The sequence below is a fragment of the Ptychodera flava genome, chromosome 2 (assembly GCF_041260155.1).
Source record: "Ptychodera flava strain L36383 chromosome 2, AS_Pfla_20210202, whole genome shotgun sequence".
Classification (NCBI taxonomy): Eukaryota; Metazoa; Hemichordata; class Enteropneusta; family Ptychoderidae; genus Ptychodera; species Ptychodera flava.
Window position 1 is genome coordinate 43,429,560 of NC_091929.1, and position 25,589 is coordinate 43,455,148.

Genomic DNA, 25,589 nt, shown 5'->3' on the forward strand with positions numbered 1-25,589 from the left:
TTTCACAGAAATATTGCAAAAATCATTAACAGTTGCAGCTTCTGCCCTGTTACTAGGCTCAAGTTTTTTTTTACGACAAATCACACGTTTAGATTTTTTCGAGATAAAAGTAATGAAATGTGACAAAATGGTTCTAGATTTTGTTAAATTAGAACTAACATTACAACATTTTGATGACATAAAAAGTGGTATTCATTTTTCATTAAATTACCTACAAAAACTTGGAATTGGAAAATATAAAACATAAAAGGGAACCAAAAATTTCAAGTCCCCCCCTACAGGTAGAGCAAAATTTTCAAGTCCCCCCTCTACTCCCCCCCCCAAATTTTCGAATCCCCCTGAATTCCTCCAGCCCGCCCTAACCGTTTCTTGTGAACACAGCCTAAATATAAATTAGAAGCGTAGGATGGCATGTACCACCATTTAAGTTGATCAAAATAACGAGCCTGGAGGGTCTTTGCGATCAGAGTCTCTGGCTATGCTTCAACTCAAGGATATACACATCGCTAAACTGCATTTTGTGGATCTTTTCTCTTTGCATATTCCTCTCCGGCCATCGCAAATAAACTAGAACGAAACATTAAATATGGCGAAACGTTCTTCTTTTTCATGATTTGAAAAATTGTCCATCAGCCGCAAGGAATATGAACTCGTCACATTCGATGATATTTGCATATCACATTTACGCGGCGAAAATTTGTTAGTCAATAATTTTGAATTTGGTCTGCTGTTCGTTGTTTTTCTTTTTGAATGGCTAAACATTTTCAAATATTACTTATATTTTGGCTATTTTGCTTTTGCAATTGTATTCTGGTTAATTAGTCATTAGCAATTGTGCATTTCTATAATATAAGCAGTTTTTGTGCGCTCGCCTGATAAACGTTGGATTATGGTTTGAATATAAACACATCTTTTCTTTAACGGACGATATCGTTTGGTATACGCGGGGGCTTGTAAGAATTACAACCCTGGCCCGAACAATGACGATGTCAAATGAAAGTGAGACAATTGCTAAGTGTTTTCTGCAGTTTTTTCCGGCTTTTCATACATTTTCCAATGTAAGTGGATCCTTTCTTTAGCTTTGTTCATTAGCGGAGTGCTTTGGTACTTAATTAGGAAGGTAGTACCCAGAGTTTGAGTTGTTCAACCCAAGCCACGCTTCTTTAATTTGAGACTAGCATGTGAAGATACTTGAGAAAGTATTTTTGCGCTCCCATTGAAGAGTCGAATAAGGTGACGACTGAGCCTAAAATTATATCTGACTGCCATGCCCAGTGCTGTATTTACCCAAAGAAGATAGTTTGTAAGAAAGGTAATACTTGATTTGGAGTTTTTTCACCTGCAGCCTTGCTTATCTACCTTTAGATTAAGATGTAAAAGATTCGTAAGTAAGCTGTTTCAGCTCCTCCCAGTATTTTCCAATGTCGGAGGAATCTGTCTGGAAATGTGTTGACTATCATGCGGAGTGTTTTGGTTACTCAGAGAAAGTAGTCCCTGATGAAAATAGTACCTGAGTTGAAATTTTCCAACCTGCAGCCATACTTGTTTACCTTGCGATTAAAATGTGAAAGATGCGTGAGAAAAGTTTAGTGTTCCCATACAAGTGTCGAATACTGTGACGAACTAGAGTTAGAAACTGCTGTCCTTTTCCTCAGAGTATTGTCAAGGACCTGGAAGTGTGCGGGCGCTCTTTGGCCTAACAAGTAGAACTGCCGCCGGAGCGGAAAAAAATTCCCCAAAATAGCAGAATCTTTGCGCTGTTTTCCTTCAAATTCAATGCAATAAACTTTCTTTGCAGATTTAACTAATGATTAATCGTGTTCTTGACCTTTTTTACATTTTTCCATCGAATAATCAAGAAACGGTAATTTCATTGCACGAAGTCTCTATTGACCTAATACATGGATAAAAGCCAGTCCCTGAATTCACTAACAAGTCTTCGAACGAGATGTTCAGAATGCTGTGAACAAGGACTTTGTTTCGACTTCCAAGCACAGCAGGCAGTGGTCACATATTCCATAATTTAACTCTATCCAAATTTAGCACGTAAATTCACAGCACGTTCAATACTTTAATCCAATACTATTCTCTTTCATTTCACAGAAATCGTTTGGAAGCTAAGAGAAGCACACTTTGCATGTTGTAGCATCTCTCAACTTTACGCAGTTTCTCCAACTTCGACCACTTCTCATAAAGCTCTATTATCTCATAGTATTTTTTCGGGCCAAATGTGTGCGAACTTTCTTGCTGGAGAGAAACTTCAAAAAATGGAAAACTTGCTGTGTAAAATCAAGCTGTAGGTGATATTGTATTGTCTAAAATTCATAAATTGCTGTTGATGGCAAAATTTCATGAACAAAATAAAAGTAACTGAAAGTACATAGTGAAAACTCAATTATTTCACTCGTTTTCAAATACGTTCACCCATGCGGCAGACCAAAACAATATCATGCCACAAAACGCCATTAAAGCTCGTTCGTCGATAGTTCATAGCCGGCATTATTTATGTAATTATGATTTACATTTGAAGGCATCATGGGCCAGATGCTAGAGCAGTGGACGCACGATCACACGATGGTGAGTTCGAGCCCGAGCATGGCTATGGTTTTGTGTCCTTGAGCAAGGCACTTTATTCCTCATTGCTTCTCCCCGCCCAGGAGTGATGGGTACCTGGTAGGACAGTGGTTGTAATGTGTGCGTTTAGCTCTGCTGCGCTTATTGGCTGCACATGTGAGCTGTTGTTTGCTCCCCAGGGAGTTGAGTGGTATCATATAAGGTCAGTGACCAGGGGTAATAATAATTGTAAAGCGCCTTGAGCACATGTACTTGTGGATATGTGCGCTATATAAGAACCCATTATTATTATTATTATTATTATTATTATCATTATTATTATTATTATTATTATTATTATTATTATTATTATTATTATTATTATTATTATTATTATTTATGTAATTTTGATTTCCATGTGGCTTTACACGTAATAAAGGAACGTAACTCTATACAACGTTCATATTTTGGTTGTTTGATTCATGTGTATGATAGTGTGAATTTTTAAGTGTATATTATATTTGCTTTTTATATTTAGAGCTGAGGAGCCATGGTGAGACACAGCCGTAATCTGCGTGTCCAGGCAAAGTCCCGTCACCTGAGTAGAGATACTGGATAACCTTATGATACTTTGAAGCTACATTTCGAAACCAGCGTTACTTCACTCGTCCATCAGTCTTCTGCAGTTGGTAAATTGTATGGAATAATTAGTGCTATGTGTTCCATGTTCGACGTGGTTCTCATGTTAAGTTTACTGGACCAAAATATTCCTTTGTGTGTTGTGGTCGCCATAGCAAATCAGTTCTGTACACTAAACAGCCAGACACAATGCGCATTCATAAAATACACGCTTTCACACTAAAAAAAGGCCATCAAAGTATGAGAGATATATAAAGATGTAAAGATGCTTTTCCGTTTTGTATGAGTAGCAATGGAATAAGATAAAGCCTCGCGCTTTTCCGATTACTATATGTGTGTGTGTACTATGTCTGTGTGTCGTCTGCTCCACGCACACTGTGTTGCTCGGTCGCGCACAGAATTGTAACATCTAAGTCGGTTACTGCGACCAACTCTTTTTGGTTGGAAGCGGTGGCCGACTGGTTTTGTGTGAGGCCTAGCAGCTAGGCGATGTTGCCGTAAGTGTTTGGGGGTTCGAATCCCGGTTGGGTTAGAAAAAAATGAGATATCTTGATCTTCCAAGAATCAGGGTTCACATATTGTATTACGCTACTTCCACTCTGAGTAACACTGCATTTTTGAAAATATATTCTAAAGGATGAAGCACATGTAGCTTTATAGTCACGTCATTTTGCAGCAGCATCAACAATAGTGGCAGCAAAACCTGTAGTGTACGTGAGTTGATAAGGAGTACTTTTGCTCGAGCAAAGGTCGTAAAATTTCAGCTGTGATGATGCATGAAAACACACTGGTCTATGAAAGTAGCATGTCACGTGAAAAAAGTGACTGACTTTTTGACAGACTGTTTGCAACACTTGTTGAGCAAAATGTGTGGAAGCCATCACTCAAAAGAAAATCACACGATCCATTTAGAGCTGCTAAGTCCATGTTATTTCTTTCAACAGACACCATCGAACAGATCACATTCAAAGCAAATGCGTACGTATACAGGTGCCAGGTCTTACGAATTTATGTCAGCAATGAGGTTGACGTTCTCGAAGTGTGACAGTGCGTCTTAAAGTGAAGTAAACGACATCAAATACTGCACGACCTAATACATAAAGATCATACAACAGAAAAACTGCCATAAACAGGATCAATATTTTCTTATGCAGCATTGAAGTGCAGATAGAAGTTTGACTCTTAAAAAGCGGCGCAATTATGACAATGTGCGAGTTGGCTTCTTACTCGACAACAACTATCACACTCAAAGAAAATCTTTCTGTGGGCGTCGAACCAGGAACTGGATGTGCTCGTTGCCTTTAGCGTAGCAACGAACAAAAGGTTAACATCTATTCAAAATCTAAAGAAGGAGTACAATTTTAAAAATTAGTCTCGCATTGAATAAACGACAACGCAAATGTAGAAGACCAGCCTGAAGATACAGTATTCAATCGTGACAATGAACATCACTATGAGTCTTTTGCTTAGAGTTCTAAAGACATAGCGAAGGCCAAACAAAAAATACTGTTCCCTTGGTTAAATTGCCATCCCTGACAAGTCTTTTTGTGCCAAGTTTGGTAGAACGTGACTAAAACTGCAAAGGAAAAACGTTTTTTCTTCTCCTTTCAAATCAACAGGCAACGAACACTTTTTGGGCTGGCACCACTTATAATTCTACTTTAATGAACAATAAGTAAGCAAGTAACACTGGATATAAAATATTAAAACAGTTTTGTCTGAAGCAAGAAGATAGATGTTGATTGACCATCTGTATCAAAGGTGAAGTATTTTAAATTTGCGATATTGTTTTTCCAAAATGTTTGTTCCAAATGTGATTTAATGATCCACTCCCTTAAAAATTTACTATCATAGTTTGAATCCAACCCATTTGCTTTCTATGTAAGTTTGGCCTATACACTGCAAAGTAGGTTTAAAAGGTCGAGCATTTGGAAATGACCAGCAATCAGCTTAATTTACGTATATAATATGGCCACATTTATATTGGTGACTTGAATTATATTGTGAAAAATGTAAGACACATTACATATTTAGGTATTATTTACAAGTTGTATGTCAAATTAGTAATTAAAGGAGGCATCATGGGCCAGTGGCTAGAGCAGTGGACTCACGATCAAAGGATGGTGAGTTCGAGCCCCGGCATGGCTGTGGTGTTGTGCCCTTGGGCAAGGCACTTTATTCCTCATTGCTTCTCCCCACCCAGGAGTGATGGGTACCTGGTAGGACAGAGGTTGTTATGTGTGCGTTTAGCTCTGCTGCGCTTATTGGCTGCACATGTGAGCTGTTGTCTGCTCCCCAGGGAGTTGAGTGGTATCATATTAGGTCCAGTGACCAGGGGTAATAATAATTGTAAAGCGCCTTGATCACATCTACTTGTGGATATGTGCGCTATATAAGAACCAAATATTATATTATTATTTATTTATAAATTTCAACAGGGAATTAACAAAATCGTCATTCTTGACGAGTAGATTTTGTTTCCTTGTAGCACGTCGTCTACATGGGATTCATGCAAACGTCGTAGAACACCGAAGTTTTGAAGTTCGGTTTCTGTGAATGAGGCTGAATAAATATTCTCAGTAGTACAACTTTGAAAGCCACTGAAGTATTTCAAAACTTAAATAAATAATAAATAAATAAACAAATAAACAAGTAAATAAATAAATATATAAATAGATAAAAATTAGCAAAGAAGAAGCTGAGATTCAAATAAACAATTTTATGTTTACCTTTTCTAAGGTATGCTTGGCTCGACAGGACTTTCTTTTGAAATCTTCCTGTTGCTTATGCAATGCTAATATTTGTGTTTGTAAGAAGTCAGTCACAACATAATGATGTTTGCGGGTTATGTACTAAGAACTAGCTGAATCAATATTTCCATATCGGTATTTGTTGGGGTGAAAATTTCGGTGAAGAAAAGAGTAAAAGAATTGGTCAACGTTCCATGTTGACGTGTTAATATTGTTATAATATAATAAAAACCACGACCCTGGTCGACCCGTATACCAGTAGGTTTTCACCAGTTCCATCCATCTAGGCAATTGCCATACGTCATAAACTGAAAAAAATCTACTTGTTCTTATTTTCAGTTCTTCAGCTTTTTAATTGACATTTTGGACAGATGTCACTTCTTCAACACATCTTGTTTTATTCGATAGTCGACACCGACACAAAACTATTTTCAGTGTCATGGAAAGGCAAATCGTCCATGCAATTCTCATGCTGACACACAATATCATGTCAAACAAGTGATGCCTGTTCAAAATTTAATCTCTGTCTCTTCTGTCTGTCTGTCTGACTGTGTCTGTCTGTCTGTGTCTGAGCTCTCGTCCATCATTTACTTGCGTAATCCCCGGCAAGAGATGTTAGTATTTTTTTAAATGTACTTTAAAGGCTTGTTTTACGCTTCCGCTGCTTTTTTGTACTGAAAAAATTGCCATATACATCAAATAAAATAAAAAAAAGAACACAAAACAAAAGGCAGACATCAATTTTATTGTGTTTTACTTTTCACGTAAATTGTATTTCACCTTGAATGTATGTTACCACAATCTCTATCAGCATTTGTGGCATTTAAAGAATGATTAATACGACAGTATAGTATTCAAGGGCTGGTTGACCAAAAGCACTCTATATTGAGGTGAAGATATCCATAAACAAGTCACAAGCATTCAGGACACTGATGTACTGTGATGCGATGGATCTTTTGAAAAGTGCAAAAATTTTGAGTGTTCAGAGCAAAACACTTACTCTGCGTAAAGAAGTAAACAAGTGAATTTGTTTATTCATCATTTTCTATCCCTAAAGTAAACCAGAAGTTCATCTTCTTTGTTGGCACTGCTTCAGGGAGATCCCATCATGATATCATGGCAGCTAGTTCCTGGGCAAATAACACGACTTTTTTTTCTTCTATCTCACACTTGACGTGCCAGAGGATATAAATACAGCTTTTAAGTCCCTGAATTCTACAAAGTTTATACGAATGGTTATATCAGTGCATATCGGTTATATGAATATAATTAGTCTTGATCCAATGTCCTATTTAAAGGGAGGGGTTTGGTTCTGCGCCTGTGCAACTATCTTATTTACAAACAATATATTCTGTTCACGATGTCAAGAGTGTACCATGTAAACATGCCAGCTGCGAGCTTAACTGCTGCGAGCTAATCTGCGAGGGGAAAGGGGAAATGTAAACATTTTCGTGTCAACAGATGCAGGAGCACTCTCTGGTGGAAAACTCTGCATATTATATTCATGATGATTCAGTCTATTATGTTGAAACTCAATTGTATTGGCCAACCTTCCCAAACAGCCTTCTCAGCTCAGGAGCACATTGCAACAGATCCGGTGACAAACTACTTAACTTCAGATAATAGATTTGATCGGAAGTGAGCAATAGATCGGTAGCAGACAAAATGCTGCCCCATAAGTTGTTCCGTCTGTGGAGTCGGACGCTATGCCAGATATCAGTTCTTTTAATGTCACGTTCTCTCAGTCTACTTGTGGAATCTCTTGTCCTTGTCGATATTATTGTGATGTAGCCTGACGATTGCTGAGTATTTTACCCTCGAATTTAATTATAACGACTGACAATGAACTGACCGACAGTAACCCCCTGCACGTGATGCATTGTGAGAATGATCTCCCTTGTTTATTTTCGTGAACTTTAAACTAGCTAATTATTGGTTCACCTGTTTTCAAGGTATACAGTTACCTGTAATCTAAATATGCCCATATATGGTCAAGGGGCGTTCCTTGGTATTCAAATTGCCCATGTTAGGGCGCTGTTTTTAAAAATCGGCAGCCCGCTTAAAATCTGTGACTGGTTAGATTTTCTCTATCCATGGTAAGTGTGGCAAAATTGGAACAGGTGATAGTATACCTGCTTAAGTCATCAGCAATGACCGAACGACCCCCATGCTCGGCGTTGACAGATAGTTTCATCATGTTTAACATAGTACTCAGACGTAAGCGACCTTCCTGCTTTTCGCTTTGCCGACTGTCTTTAGTTAATTATAGACGCATACCAAAGTCATGACAATATGCAGATTCTCATTCAATATAAACTGTGCATTATAGTGTGTTAGACGGAGAACATCGATGAACTTTTGGAGATTTCCCTGAGACGTTCACGGACGACGTTCCACCGTGACCTGACGACTATTGTTAGACTAGTATAGTCGTAGAGGTTTACCGTGTAACTTGTGTTACTCAGCTAGTAAAGTACGACGACTTAGATTATTTCTGTGTTCCTGTAGCCGTCTCTTCTACTCCGACGTTTTATCCTAGAGTGTACGTATCAAAACTGACCAAAGCTAGCCGCCACTCAACCACGCTACGGTACATTATATTACCACTTTAACCCTGTAAACTTTGAAAAAATTGTCCATTTTTTCGTTTAGAAGTCGAATTGGTTCACTGGTTGGCCTTAATTTTGAGCCACAAACGTACATATTTGTGTAACAAATAATTGTTTTATTTTAGTTTCAAGTGCGTTACGAAATAAACAGGTAGGTATAGTCGACGATTTTATTCAACAGCAAATTTACCAAATTCTAAAACTACAATTAAAAGGCTAAGTCTTAGTGTTTAAGAAGTTACAAAACAGTGTAAACATCATTTACATTGTAGCTAAAAAGGACAGCAACTCCTCTAAAAAGTGTCCACTTAAAGTGCAAAGTAATACACTCAAGACATAATATCAGTCGCTTTCTCGTTAAGGCTCGACTAATATGCACCTCGAAAGTGAAAGACTTAAACTTTTGCTCAAACTTTCCTCAGCGAAACTTTCAACCATTCTCTTACCAAAGCAAGAATAAAAATCAGGGGTCACCGTGCAAACTTTGGTACTAGAGAGACAAATAACTTGCGATTTCTCGATATTTGAAATTCAAAATGGCCGCCACCCCTGTGTTAACTCTATGGGAAAAAATAAAATTTCCGATTTTCGAAAAACTAAGACGGTAAAAACTTTTCTTTCGCCAAGAGCTTCAAAATGAGCCCCCACAAGTGGTAGGTCAGAAGAAAATTGACAAAATTTGAAGGCCCGAATTTCTGTCCCCGAGGTGCGTTCTACCTTAATGGCTCGACTCAGGTTCAACTTCATAAAATTTAAAAGTTTAGTTAAACCATGCTTTTCTAAACGAATGAACATTACCTCATCATTGAAATAATACACAGACACTCCTGAAAAGATCTACCCTTAGATAACATGCAGTGCTGGGAAAATTTTCAATCGATATGTAAGTTACAGTGCTTGAAATAACTATTTACAGTAAACACGACCTTCTGTGTGACCTTTCGCAATTTTCTGCTATTAAAATTGGTCATCGAGAGACATAGACCTAATTCATCAATTGACTTAAAGATATTGCTCTTTTATATAGGGTCAGTTCTCAATCCCTAGTTTTCGAATTAGTTCTTGTTGACATTGAGTACACACATGGTGTTAGACATTTGTTTTCATGTGCAACTTTTATCAAGTTAGTCGATTTGCTTTTAGGTAAAGCCGAAAAATGAACTGCCCCTTTAAAGTTATATTACATGTATCACACAATAAACAAATTAAAGTAAGTATTCACTCCTCATTGTAAAGCATTGGTAAGTACAAACAAAATCGAAACGGCATTAAAATGTAGGAAAAGATAAAACTCTATCTGAACGCCTCTCTCCTTAAAAGACAATTGTGACGTCATTTAATCAAGATTTTTACCAAATCGTTGACACCATTTGTACTCACAAGAGATCATCATATATGTAAAAGCATTCTGATAAAATACAACAGTAACAATGATCGCAATGAAGAGAATATAAACATTAGTCTTCTACAAGTAGTATATATCTATGTTGAATATTTCTATATAGAAGATATATATGTATCTCGCTTTGTTGTGTAAAGGCTCTAAAAATCGATTTCAATGCAGAATAAACGAATTCAAAGAAAATTTGTCTCACCACTTGTACGAACAAACAAGTTACAGATACTTAACAACGTGAAAATAACAGTGGCATTGAATCTAAGTGATACGACTTGAATAACGATAAGGTGATGTGGGTACCGCATAAAGGCAAACTTTGGCTGAAATTGACTGAGAAGTGTAACAACTTACTAAAGTATTGCTACTTATGGTTCGTATTCCACGCGTACCACTCTCCTAATTTGCTATCCGTCAAAAGAAAATGTTCACCGGTGATTGTGGACCTGTTTACAAGTCATTGGAGTGAAGAGGTTGGTGATCATTCACCAACGTCAGCTCCTCGGAATTTCTGTATGATTTTCATATAAACTCTACGAAGCTGTTTATCTCGCGAATAGATGACTGGGTTGGCGACAACGTTCAGGAAAGTTAGAAGCATAACCATTTCAAATCCTTGAATCTCGATGGAAACGTAGTGAATAATTACTATGATGAAGGGCGGTATCCACAGAATGAAGTATGCTAACACGAGAGAGAGTGCAGTGATGATAGATCGGCGCTCTTTCTCAGTCATAGTTGGTGGAACCGATTGGTTGGTGTTTTGCCCGACTTCCAAAGCGTTGATACGTCGAGTTTGAATCTGAACTGTGCGAGCGAGACGAACGTTGGCGAACGCGATGACGGTGAATTGGATCACCAACAAAGCAAAACTCACCATGCGCAGGGCTGCGACGTTGTCCATAAATGGGTTGATGAGCAGACAGTGAGTGCCAGGGGTGTATACGACGTGGGCTCTTCCGATGATTTCTGACAGTGTGGACTTCAGCAACATGAACAGCCAAAGGCAAACGTGAATCACGAAAAACTTTTTGTCCGTAAAGAGGTGATATCGGAAAGGAAAGTAGACATGGATATACTTATGAAGACTTAAGACTGTCAGGCTGCCAAGTGCCATAAGTACTAAAGTGTTGGCAAAAATTGTAATGCCACGACAAAAAGCTCTCGGCAGCAGGCAGCCGACGTTAAGCGTATCAAAGACTTTGAAAGATATGACAAAAGTACTGAAGAGAGCGTCAACTAGACTTAGATTAAGCAGTATCTTGTAGTGATGACTTTCCCGTAAAGTTTTCGTGTAGAGTACCGAAAAGATGACAGTGTAGTTTAAGATTATACCGCTGATAGATACTAGTCCGAGAAGGATAGCTACAGTAATAATCACAGGATTACCATATGCTCCTCCCATCACTTGACATCCCTGTTTTTCGAGATCAACGTCGGATAGATTGCCGCCTTCGAACCATCTGGATAATGGAACTTCAGTCTGGTTAAGAGGGACACTGTCGTTGCAGCAGGCAGGCATTCTCAAATAGACAAAGGAAATGTGGGCAGGTGATTTCTTTCTGAGAATGATTAAGTCGTGACTTCGAACCGGTAGCAGGTGTAACTGACGGAGCTTCAAAAACAAGATGTTTCTTATATGGCTTGTCTTTCGCAGTAAGACGTCATCTCGTTTTCTGGCGATGAACTTTTACTTATATCTCCATGGTCCTCCTATTTTCTTTGGCGAGGTCGTTGGTAAATAACTTTTCCGTCGGAATATGACAGGACTTCCTGCTTTCATGTTCATCATGGTCATCCCAACAATCTGAGGAAACCTGTATTTACGCCAAAGGATACGTTCAGATGTGAAATACAAAAGATGTTAGAGATGCAAGAGTTAAAGCTTCCTTTGGCAATTCAGCTACTGACGTGTACTCCTTCGACGAATCTATCATGTCTGCATGCGCATGAGACTGCACTCTTACAATTTATTTCGGTGCCAACTATCGACACACACGCAATAAATGGGAGTGTATGTATGTATGCATGTATGTTGTGCGGAGTACTTTGGTTACCCAAGAACATAGTAAGGAAAGCTGTAAGTGAGATGGAGTTTTCCCACCTGCAGCCACTGATGATATCCATCAGTAAGAAATTAACAGGTCACAAGCATTCATGATCCCGGTGTACACTGATGCAATATATCTTTGACAATTTGAGGGTTTGGTGCAAATTAAAAAGCTTACTCTTTAAAGAAGTAAAAAAGTGACTGTGTTTATTCATCATTTCAGAAGTTTTTTCTTGTCACTGTTTCGGTGAGTTTCATTAATGACATCATGCAGGCAAGTTCCTGAGCAATGTGCACTATTTTTACCGTCTTCTATCGCATAGACATGCCACAGGACAGCCCTGAATTCTACAGTTTCTGATGGATGGTAATCAATGGATACTCCGTTATGCCAATGTAATTAGTCTTGATCCCAACTAATATTTAATAGCGCATGCGTTAAGATCAACAGCTGTTTTCTGGAGTCCCGGTTTTTTCACCCTTTCTTATCTTGTTTCCTGTCTATCGACAGGGGGTTTGTCCATTTTTCGTCTCTAGTCCGATTTGCTGCAGTAGTGTTGGTGGGTTTGTTTATTTGTTTTATTCTGTCTCTTCTGGACAACAGTTGACAGGTGCTCATGTCTGCAGTCTGCATGGCTGCAATATGTTTGGTTTGGTCTCCAGGCAACAGGGATTACTGTGCAGAGTTTTTTCAAAGGAATAAATTATCTCAAATTAACATATTTAAAATTCAAAATGACCGCCATTCACTTGTTAACCTATGGGGAAAATAGCATTTTCATTTTTTTTGAAAAATTGAGATGTTGCAAATCTTGCAAACTCAAAGAGCTTCAAAGTGGGTTCCAATCAGAGGCCAAAACGCTCAGAAGTGTAACCCCATTACATGTTCTGCGCCATTCTGGATTCAATGCATATTGGTAAAAGGATCGCTTCGATTCTACGGTACATAATCATTGAAAGTTTTAAAATGTCTATAAATCCCTTCTCCCAGCCCGACATAAATACAAAAAAAAGTTAAGTAAGGTTGGACGACTGTAGTTAAAAACATGATCACTGACCACATACCAATTGATATCGTCCGTTAAAAATGACGTGCGCGTTTTCAGCCAATGATATAACGTTTGTAAGGCGAGTGTACAACAATACAATTTAGCAATAACCCCCGGAGGAGTAACTCCATGGCTCCTCACGAACATGGAAACCCAAACTGTTGTGATACCAGTTTTGAGCAAAAATCCTACCCTTTCTGATACCATACAATATAATATAATAATCTAATCAGTCTTAGAACAGTCGGACTGTTCTTAATCTGTGTGATCGTCTCAGTCCACTTCCACTGTCATTGTGTGTTGATGGAGGCACTGTCAAGGGGTACCAACAGTCCAACCGACAGATCGGAAATTTTGATGGTAGATCTGGGATGTAGATACATGGGTTTCCAGTGTTGACAGCATGATTTTTTAACAAATGTCAGTTTGTGTTTAAAACCGGACCCTTTCTCATACCAACACCTCGTGAAAAGTATACCCTTTCTGATACCAAACAGTGCAAAAAAAACGACCCCTTTCGCGCGGACCCTCCCCGTATAGCTATCTATGGGAGTTACCCCCCGGGCAATAACCCTATTCTTCGGTCGAAAACAATTCCTGACGATTATACTTCAGGCGAAAAAACAAGTGCATCAAACATTGAGCATGTACTTCCATATGAACGTACATCCATCAATCCGTACATACATACATACATACATACATACATACATACATACATACATACATACATACATACATACATACATACATACATACATACATACATACATACATACATACATATAGCGTGTGGTGTGTGTTGGCACTAGAATACATAGTTTTAACGAAGAAAAGAGCAGTTTCAGCAGACATGATAGACTTAAATAGGGAGTGCTCCAATTCAGCTGTTTATCCAAAGCGAGCTTTAACATCTGCGACATTAAATTTCACATTGGAAAATATCCGTTGGCGTAGGGCAATGATTTGTTAGATTAAAGATTGCCGATGCATGAAAACCGAATATAATATCGAAGTCCTTCCTTTCTTATTTTTAAGATGTTAATTGGACCGTCCTCCGTTTTGTCACATGCTTCATTCACCAGCGGGCATTAATGATCTATTTTTGACTAAATAGCTTAGCAACGTGAAAAGACCATTTCAATAATCTAGAACTAGACAGCTTTTCAAGGACCTTGTCAAATTAATCGGCGGGATGATATTTTGTATGAATTTCAAAGTGATGTCAATGACACTCATTGCCGGAAAACGAAATAATATCTAGCTACGGATTATAAGCCTTGCAAGAAACAACTCCTACGTTTTGTTGCATGCTTCATTCATCTGCGGATATTAATGAACGGGTTTGACCAGATGTTCTAGCCACGTGACTAGATGTTCTAGCCAAGTGGACAAGTCATTTCAATAATCTAGATCTATAGACAGTTTTCCAAGGACTTTGTCAATTCAATCAACAGGAGTCAATTTTCATGAATTTCAAAGTGTTATAAACAACTCTCATCACCGAAAGACGAAACGATATCTAACAATATCTGGCTCCGGATTGTAACTTAAGGATGATAAATACCAAATTGTTCATTTTTCTGTCAAATTTTCAAAATTCTCTGAGAATACGCCTTGAAGTAAGACCCAGAATTGAGATGTGTCGCCAGTTCAAGATAAGGAATGGTTTCCGTGTAATTCACTATTTTTAAAAATCAAAACAAATGCACGTGGCTATCGCGGTTAAATCGGGGAGCTTTTGTAAACATTGTGGACACATTTGCATTGCTATTTCCATAATCCATCTTGAGTGACACAACGTTGCGTTGCACTAGCTAATTTACATAATGACGTGCTGTGACTTCTCCAAACACCAGGATTAATTCCGTCTGTAAACAATAAACCGTAATTAAATGTTTGTCGAAGCCTAGTCCAATAAACAAGTATTCGTACAGTTCCAGACATAGTCTACACCAGAGAGCAAGTCATTTTTCTTAGTGTGGTCAAGACATCGTGTCAACGACGATTTCTCAGCAGTGCGACGTTTTATCACTCTTTGCTTAGAGTTGGTCGGAGCCTGCACACGCCGCTTTACGGTGGTTGACGTCTTTTTTCGCAATTGTTAGATAAACATTACACAGTATTCATTCTAGGATTTAAAAACAACGGGCCACTGTTGGCCCCAACTCCTGTCCCAAGGGGGCCATTTTAGAAAATCGGGGGCCATCATCATCACACATGTAAAACCCTTGAATTTTCTGCAGAAAATACAATAGTCTATCAAGTCAAGAAAAGGAGAATACTGGAGATCGGGCGCCCCGTAACCAACCAAGCCTACTGCAAAGTTCAAGTTGTCCCTTGTACGCACGCAACAGGCCCAATAATGGCAACAGCAAACCGTTTGGTTTGATTCAATTGTTTACGTAACTTATGTGATGAATTATTGATATGTCGGACTTGAACAACTGTACAAATTGCTAAGGACTGTGATTTTGACTGTGGAAACGATCATGATCAAAGCTTAGCGCACCGGTAGGGTTTCTCCGCGAGTGGCCCTCGATTTGCACGCATCGACACGTAGGCTACTCATACACTGATATAGCACGAGACTGTAACCCGTACGACCTAAATAAAGTGATCGATACATCAACTTTTAAACATAACTCGTATGTATTAGCAAATTTACGATCATTGGTTCTGGCCAAAGGATTTTACACAGCGGTGTTGTTCTATGCAAAGACCTGGCTACTCTGGAAAACGAGATGTGTTCGACCTAAAATGTGTTGCTCTTCAAAACGATCATGGACGTTTTCCTAGCAGTGTTCAACGTTTCGTTTGTATGGACGGTAGACGTTGCAAACGCTTCAATTTAAGGGACTGCCCGATCATCCTGGGTTCATCAACTATACCGGCGTTAAAAATCCGAGTGTCGACTAGCTTTCCACCTTTACGCAGCGGCCAATGCCGTTGTTTTATATTCATCGGCCATGCCACATGCGTACGGCTCCAAAACACCGTTGCCCCTACATCAGTCCTTTCTACCCAGCTTCCTATGTACCACCATATATGCTGTAGTGGGTATTTAATTGCAAAGGTTGATAGGTAACTGAATCGTTTTACATGTCACACTATGACTGAGGTAATGACCTTCGGGGAGCTTAGTCTGGTTCCCTGACCCATTTCCCCGGTAGAGGGCGTGGGGAAATATGGGGTCAGGTACCAGGTAGCCATCTTGACTGTAGACCAGTACGCGCGCACCCGGAGTATGTCATGTGGTTGCAAGCCTGTCACACGAGTACCAGTAGGACGTTCGCCCTCTATGGTCACCTCTCTCGTCCGAACATGTTATGCAGAGTTGCATTGAACTTACAAGTATTACTGGTGAGACGGCGTGTGTTTTGCCTGAAAAATGTCAATAGTTTTTCTGTTTTGGTAGAGCAATTGGGTGTGAATTCATTAGAATCTTTTTTTTCTCTGATGGTGAAACAAGACAGGAACAACAGTGACACAGGATCATGTTTTACTTTCCAAGATTTTATTCATTTCAACAATTCAAGATTACAACAAGTAACAACACAATTTTACATAATCAAACTTTCTAAGGTTAACAAAGGATGAAGAGTGAATAAAATTAACGTTTTCCTGTGGTAAAAATCTTACTTAGGGAGTCGTAATTATTTACGACCTTGGGGGGAAGTCTGGGGAATTTCATAGTATTCTGAAATTTCGAGTAAACCCCATGCCAACCCCAATGCATTTGAGTAACCCAGTCTCTAACACAGAAATTTTGACTGATCCCTCCCCCCCCACTTAGACCAGTTAAATATCAAGACATGTATTTGTAACATTTACAAAACTACAGCAATAGTACAGACCTTTCATATCCTGCTGGAATATCATCGGTTACCTCATGACAGTTGAAAAAGATGTGACCGGCAAAAAGAAATTCAAAGTCACAATAAAATGTAGATACAAAAGCTCATGCTGTAACCACTATCCAACCATATAGTATTGTTTACCATACAGTATTGTTTATTTTGGATGGGTATCATGACAAGGTTTCCACTAAGATATCTGACAGGGCAGAATTTGAAAGTACAGGAGAACAGTCAGGAGGCTGGGGGGCAGTATCAGAGGAGTTGTACCCTCTCGTGTTGAAAATTTGAGAGATTGATGTGTGCAATACTGCAGTCTGGTGCAATATGAGAGATGTTATCAATTTGTGTAAAACTGTTAGAACACCCCACAGGGGAAAAGTGTGAGAGGCGTGTCCCCTCTGCCACGTCGGAAATTTTGAGAAATTAATGAGTTCATTGATGCAGTCTGGTGTAATATTAGGTGTTTTCTATTTGTTTTTACTAAGTAAAACTGTCAAAAAACCCCAGGGGGAGAGGAAGTGACAGGAGGTCACATTAAGAATTTTGAGAAATTGATGAAACTGTGCAATCTGAGAGGTATTTCAATTCATTTTGTACCAAAAATTGAGCAACCCACTTCTTTCTCTCCAATTTTGAACAACCTCCTTTTAGCTTTCAATTTTTTGAGTGACTACCCTCACATTCCTCTGACCCCCCCCCCAGGCCCTTATGTTAAATTACTCTAAAAGACCCAAAAAATATTCTTGATGGCCTTAGAACTAAATTTGTGAACAACATGTACAGTAACAGTGGTCAACTTTGATGCAGTCTTGCTGATGCATTTTTATGGGGCTTGAACTCACAATATCTACATTACTAATTCGTACTAGCTTAGCAGTCATTAAAACCCCTACAAATAGGCGTTTCAACTAGCAGCGGCCTGGTGGCTCATGTAGCTGTACTGTGATAATATTCAAGAGAATCCATAGGATAGCTAGGTGTGTGCCTCAATCAGGCAAAACAACAGTTAGCAATAATAACAACTGTAATAAATATCAATTTCTGCAAGTCATTTAAAAATATACTACCAAGGGCACAGTATTGCTCCTATCTGACAAACAAAAAGAGGTATTCCTATTTCCACTTATTCACTCAAAATATTATTGTGTTTGCAAAGAGTTTGAACTTTCAATTTTCATGGGCAGAATTCCGTTTTAAGGTAAAGGGCGACGAATTCGGACGCGCACACGCTTTAGAACGTTTCTGCGCAGATTTAACTCCAGCCTGCCGCAATGGGTTACTTTGTAGCGCATATATTTAACATCACCTGTCATTGTTGAAATTGCACTTTTACCTGATTTTTTGACCCAGTGTCTTAGAAACACATGTGACCTATAACCTTGTCATATTTTGACCCCCTAGAAGCTGGTTTTTATTCAATATGAGCGAAAAATTAACATTTCTCTCCCATTTATGTGGCGCAAATTACCCATTCACCTGGAGATATTGTAAAAAGTAGCGTGGTGACACCCTTTTATTAAAAGTGTAAACTAAATGATATTATGTCAGGAGTTTATTCGCCAAGTTTGGTCAAAATGACACCATTCAAAGCGACAGGAAGAAAGTTCGAAAATTATGTAGTGATATAATTTCGATATCGTCATTTTGTAATCGATACTTATGTTAAAATTTCTTCACAAACATCATGAAAACTATACATTCGATAGATATGGATCTTAAGTCTTGGTATTTATTAAAATTAACTCATTTGCTAAGCGTTTTATAATTGCTTTCTTAAGTTTAAGTGAATTATATCATTTTATTTATTTCTAACGACGCCATTTTAACGTCCGTTTCCATGGAAACGAGCGAGGTGACCCCCATTTTTTATTTCATTTTTGCACTTGCACAACTTCCAAGAATATTTGTGCAAAGTTTCAAGAAAATGACACCACAACTTAATTTTGACGTAATTCGTAGTACTTCACCTTAAGCAGCAACTTTTCATTTTGTAGATCAACAGTAAAAATTTGATGGTCCTTGCTTGAAATGTTAAGATTTACTCAGAGTTAAGTTATACAATGTGCAATATACACACCAAATAAACTGGTGAGAAGGAAACCTCCAACAGGTCAATTAACTTTCAAATGTTGGACGTCAGAGAAAAATTGAAAGATTTCAATAACTTCCTAGTTGTATGTGTAACATTAAATGTGAAAAATTCTTGGTTTCAGATAAAAATGTGCAACTATATTTTGACAATTACTGTAAGCAAAATATATTGTAAGTCAACATTGTCTACTGCAAGTTCAAAGTTGTAATCAAAAGCAGACAACCACTGGTAATTGGTCGATGATAACTGATAAATTCGAACCTTGGAAGGAGTAAATATATGCAGTGTACTGATCAAAAAACAATATGATGTCAGAGGGATAGGTCGTCAACATTAATATCGTTGTTTATTCTGTTTGTGTGGTGAAGTGACCTGATATTATCATTCATCACTCATCTTATTCAATCTACACATGATTTCACTCAGCTGCCTTCATCTTTGTGAAGATTTACTTAATTAAGTGATACCATGACAGGTTTTTTTGTTTAGGTAACAAAATGATTGGAACTGATACAAATAAAGTGGAGTCAGTTTTATATAATGGTATAGTGCATCTTGCCATATGCCTTCTTGTGGATTGAAATCCCTCATCAGTGTATGGGGTTTCCTCCATTAAATATTTGCTAAAGTTGATCCACTACATAAAACATAGCCTCACAACTTTTTTCTAAATCATATTTCACTACAAATTGGCACCAAATAAAACTACATTATTTTCAGTGTCTTCAAAATTGATTTACAAGGTATTCAGGGTTGAAATAGGTCATTCAAGCTTGCAGACTAATATATTGGCTCCAAAAATAAAAAATCATGGGTTCCCCCAGTTTGAAAAATGATTTGGCTTAGGTAGTCTCCAGGGATTTTTATAAGAAAATGCAAAGATATCAGATAAACACCAATTAGACAAAAGCACTTTTGACCAAAATTGACAAAAATTGCTCCAAAAATACAAAACTTTGCATTTCCTCACTGTATAAAAATATCTGACTTAAGTCATCCTAAGGACCTGTATACTGAATATCAAAAAGTCTGACAAGGAGCTTTGAAGAAAAAAATAGATCTACAATGACAAAAATAATCTCAATAATACAAAGTTGCATATCTTGGCACGATTTTACAAAATCTTATTGCTGTCATCCTAAGGGACATGTATAATCAATATTAACGTGTCTGACCAGAACTTTTGCATGATATTTTAGGTTAAATATGACAATAATTGCCTTAAAATTTAAGTTTTAAGATATTTCATAACAATATGGACAAATGTCAATAAGGTTATCCCTGCAGAACAGTACATTTAGATTTCTGTGGCAATACTAGAGTTTATTTGCTTCTCCAAGCATAACCATTCTTTTCTTTGACATAAGGTAAACTTCAGCCTCCTCCAACAACACAATTGTGATGTAGTCTACAACAAACCTGAGTGAGAAAAATAGAAATATAGATAAACTATTAATACATTTTTGTATATTTCTTTCACCCATGAAAACCTGTGGTAGATAATGTCATAAAATGTATGATATCATGATAGGGCAAGCCCATAAACTTGTGCACAGTAACATTGGAAATGTAATTCAATAGAATGTAATAGTTCAATAATTATATGAGTTCTGTGTGCAATAAAAAATATTTGTTAAAATACTCTTATTTAGCACTGGTGTTGATGACCTCCACTGCTTATGCATGTGGCTCCTTGTTGAGTCTGATTACACAGTATACTGTGCACCAGGATGCTGATGTTTCGCTTCGATAACGTTTGTATGTGCGATGTGTGAAAGTGAGCATGCGTGAGTGAGTGCTTCACGAACTCTACAACGTGTGGAGCGGTCTCAGTCAGAAAAATGTAACAATTTAGCAGGCTATTGAACCACTCTTTTTAGAGTGGGGATTTAGCTGAGCGGTTCTCTCTGTGGCCTCTCCACTAGGCGACTGATGCCGTATGTTGTGGGTTCGAACCTGATTGAAAACTAGCCGTATTAAGGTGGCTGGAAAGGCTATGTTTGCACCAATTCTTTTCTCAGAGTTAATGTCAAGTTTCAAGTGTAGAATCAAGATATTTAGTTCAAATTTTCAGGATAAGTCTCTTAGTTAATACTTTCTCCAAAGAATATAAAAATTGTATATTTGCAGCCATGATTTTGAAATATGACACCAGTAAATATTAAAATTTAATTTTTCATATTTTTTTACATATTTGAATTTAATAATAATTGGATAGTATTAATATTACCAAATTAGTTATAAATATGTTGACACTATTAATTGTAAGATTTGCATGGCAGGATTTGTAAATAAAATTTGTTTTTATGATTTTACATGGGTTTACATATCAAAAATTATTAAAAATTCTTTCAAATTTCAAAATGTGAAAGTGAAAGTACTTCAAATACAGGAAAATTGTGCCATACACATCTTATCTGTAACCTTGTTAATAGGCTGTAAAAATTCCATGTCCATATCTCATTTCAAAGGTTGGATTAAATTGGTATATAATTATGTAGGAAAACTATTATTCTGTCAAAAATGTTGAAAACAAGCCATATTTGCACACCTCTTTTGAAGTCACAGAGCAGTCTTTTTGGTTATTCTCACTTTTGACACCTCTTTGACACTAAAAGAATCTAAAAATGCATTTACAATAGCAGTCATTCACTCTGAATGCAAGCACCACTTTGTCAAACTTTCCTGAAAAACAGCAAATAATGACTTTCCCTTTTTAAACATTTTATTGGGGACCTCTACCATAGTTAATACATTGAGGACTCCCCAACTTCTTCTTATTTGGTCAGTTTTTCAGAAGTTTCAACAGGCTATAACCCTGCAATGCCTTTGTGCCCAAATGTCTAGTTTTTTTTATTCCACAGAGAATGTTGACTACTTTTATATTTTGATAGTTTTGTTGAAGTTTATAACTGATGCTCTAGCCTTTCCAACCACCTTAAAACAAGTCCTTGCGGCTGCTCTCCAATACCAGTGCAATCACACATACAAATGCTATGCTGACAAGCTAAATATTGATTGTTAGCAATCTTTTTCTAGTAAAATAACAACTTACAGTGGACAAATATAAATAATGAAAAAAATATCAAAAGTAAGCATTACAGGCCCTCTAAATTTTTGAGAGTTGTAATATAATAACTTACACCATTATCCCAAAACCATTCACATGATACAGCTCAAGTTGTAACTACAAAATGGTACACCAATGTGAGAAGCAACATATGAACATAATACCCTACTTACATTGACGTTTCTTTCACATTCCTCTTCCAAAACAAACTTCTTACCATCTGTTGTTAAGGCAGGGTCATAGCATTCAAAGATACTGTCAAAACAAACAAAAATCCATTATTACATCAGAATGAATAGACACTGTTCACAGACGTTTCATATTAAAAATTAGACATGCCATAAACCTTCAAAAGACACAGTTTATGTTTTACATTGCATATAAAAATGATATCAGTCTTGCAATGGTTATATATAAGTGGAGCTGACAACAGTTGCCTTAAATGGGCAGTGACATATGTGATTTGAATAAAATATCACTTTTAACATGGTCGTCATTTCCTTCTTTTGGCAGGTTACATCTGGACATATTTTACAGTACATGATCCTCATACAAATTAAAATGCCTCTCATTCAAAATGTAAGAACTTTATTGCCAATCAAAAAAAGTTTTGTTTAACAACATTTAAAAAAAATAATGGGAAAATTTAAGAAAGTTTGACCAAGTCAGTATGGAGTTAAAATGTTTGGAAATCTTGAAATTGGAAGAATAGTGAAGCCAGGAAATTGGGTGATTTGCAAACATTTGCAAAAATTAACACTTCTTTATCAAGCAAGCTATGACTGCTTGACAGCCTTGAAGATGAACCCAAATAATAATATTTTAATCTTGGGTTAACAATTTCATTAAATTAAATGAATGTCTACAAAAAAGTTATTTTGGTGCAAAATACCCTGTGTTGGATGCAGCGCCCCTTAATTAGCAAGTTTTATACCACTGCAAAGTCTCTGTGCAACCAGTTGACACATTCTGACTCAGCATGATCTAACAGCAGATTCCTGCATAAAATTTTGATTTGAAAACTTGAATCACTTTTTAATAGCATGAAAAGAGCAAAACATAGGAGAAACTTAGATGACAAAGCCTTATAAGGGAAAGAGAGATGTACCACATGACTCCGTGCAACCAGGTGACACATTGTGACTCAGCATACTCCTAAAGCAGACGACTGCATAAAATTTTGATTTTGAATCACTTTGTAATAGTATAAAAAGAGCAAAACCAATGAGAAAAATTAGCATTCACAGCCTTAGCACAGTAAGAGAGATGCACCAGAGTGTCCGTGCAACCAGGTGACACATGGTGACTCAGCATACTAAAAATGCAGTTCCTGCAAAATATTTAGATTAGACAACTTAAATCAGTTGGCGATAGCATAGAAAGATGAACCAATGAGAAAACTTAGAAGTCACAGCCTTAGCACAGTAAGAGAGATGCACCAGAGTGTCCGTGCAACCAGGTGACACATGGTGACTCGGCATACTAAAATGCAGTTCCTGCAAAATATTTAGATTAGACAACTTAAATCAGTTGGCGATAGCATAGAAAGATGAAAACCAATGAGAAAACTTAAAAGTCACAGCCTTAGCACAGTAAGAGAGATGCACCAGAGTGTCCGTGCAACCAGGTGACACATGGTGACTCAGCATACTAAAAATGCAGTTCCTGCAAAATATTTAGATTAGACAACTTAAATCAGTTGGCGATAGCATAGAAAGATGAAAACCAATGAGTAAACTTAGAAGTCACAGCCTTAGCACAGTAAGAGAGATGCACCAGAGTGTCCGTGCAACCAGGTGACACATGGTGACTCAGCATACTAAAATGCAGTTCCTGCAAAATATTTAGATTAGACAACTTAAATCAGTTGGCGATAGCATAGAAAGATGAAAACCAATGAGAAAACTTAGAAGTCACAGCCTTAGCACAGTAAGAGAGATGCACCAGAGTGTCTGTGCAACCAGGTGACACATGGTGACTCGGCATACTAAAAATGCAGTTCCTGCAAAATATTTAGATTAGACAACTTAAATCAGTTGGCGATAGCATAGAAAGATGAAAACCAATGAGAAAACTTAGAAGTCACAGCCTTAGCACAGTAAGAGAGATGCACCAGAGTGTCCGTGCAACCAGGTGACACATGGTGACTAGCATTCTCCAAATGCAGATTCTGCAAAAAAATTTGATTAGACAACCTTAATCAGTTGGCAATAGCATAGAAAGATGAAAACAAATGGGAAAACTTAGAAGTCACAGCCTTAGCACACTAAGAGAGATGCGCCAGAGTGTCCATGCAACCAGGTGACACATTGTGACTCAGCATACTCAAAATGCAGTTCCTGCAAATAATTTAATTAGACAACTTAAATCAATTAGTGATAGCATAAAAAGATGAAAACCAATGAGAAAACTTAGAAGTCACAGCCTTAGCACAGTAAGAGAGATGCACCAGAGTGTCCGTGCAACCAGGTGACACATGGTGACTAGCATACTCCAAATGCAGATTCTGCAAAAATATTTGATTAGACAACTTAAATTAGTTGGCGATAGCATAGAAAGATGATAAACCACTGGGAAAACTTAGAAGTCACAGCCATAGCACACTAAGAGAAATGCGCCGGAGTGTCCATGCAACCAGGTTTATAATGCTTTGAGCATTTTCGACCGTTGTTACTGAAGCAGTGCCATGAATACAAAAGCAAGCACAGTAGCTTTGTACGGCTTTGGACCATAACGATCAAACACTAAAGTGCTGAATCTGTCGAGGTCGATCATGATGACTGATGTATGTAGACACAGTCAGAGGCGAACTGTCATGTAGACCTGGTTTCGTCTGACCTCTGAATTTTAAAGACCCCTGAATTTTAAAACCGCCTGCATGCTAACACCAGAGATATATGAGAAATCGTATCCTTGTGTTACAAGCCTACGATCAAAAATCGAACAGACTACTATACTTGTACTCACTTGCTTCGAAATGGCACAAATGAAAACGTGCTTTGACAACCAGAGCTAGCACAAGGTATCAAGAATGCAAGGAATTACCCATGCTTGGACTTTCAACTCTGATCTTTGACATCGAAACATAACCAAATATGGGTGTGTCATAGCCAACAACCACATGACATATTACAACCAGATGACAGGACTCCCAAACGCGCGTACTCCCTCTATCCATCTTGAACAGAATTTTGTTCAAGATGGCGGAGGTTAGTCACCTGACAGAACATGCTACAACAAATATGGCTGCTACCATGAAAACGCCGGTCAAAATTCGACTGGATCAGAATTATGTTCGAACACTGGTATCCGAACCAAAAACATTGGCACACGAGACGGGAAACATAAACTGAAAGGATTAATCCAGAAGTACGGGGAAATAGAGATGATTGAAGGCTGGCTGTGATATCGCAGCAGTACTTTTTGTGTGTATCGAACGCGCTAGGGTCATTGAGGTCATCGCCGACTGTGGCGTGACCCCAATGACCCGAGCACGTTCGATACACGCCACAAGTACTGCT

At 37.8% G+C, this 25,589-nt stretch overlaps 1 long non-coding RNA gene across 1 annotated transcript; it reads right to left on the minus strand.

Moving 5' to 3' along the window:
• Positions 1 to 19,325: 19,325 nt before the first annotated feature.
• Positions 19,326 to 25,193, minus strand: LOC139121658 (uncharacterized). The gene is made up of 3 exons (XR_011549333.1): positions 25,036 to 25,193; positions 22,242 to 22,323; positions 19,326 to 20,417 (listed from the first exon to the last, which is right to left on the minus strand). It is a non-coding gene; the product is annotated as an uncharacterized lncRNA (long non-coding RNA).
• Between the last annotated feature and the right edge of the window lie 396 nt (positions 25,194 to 25,589).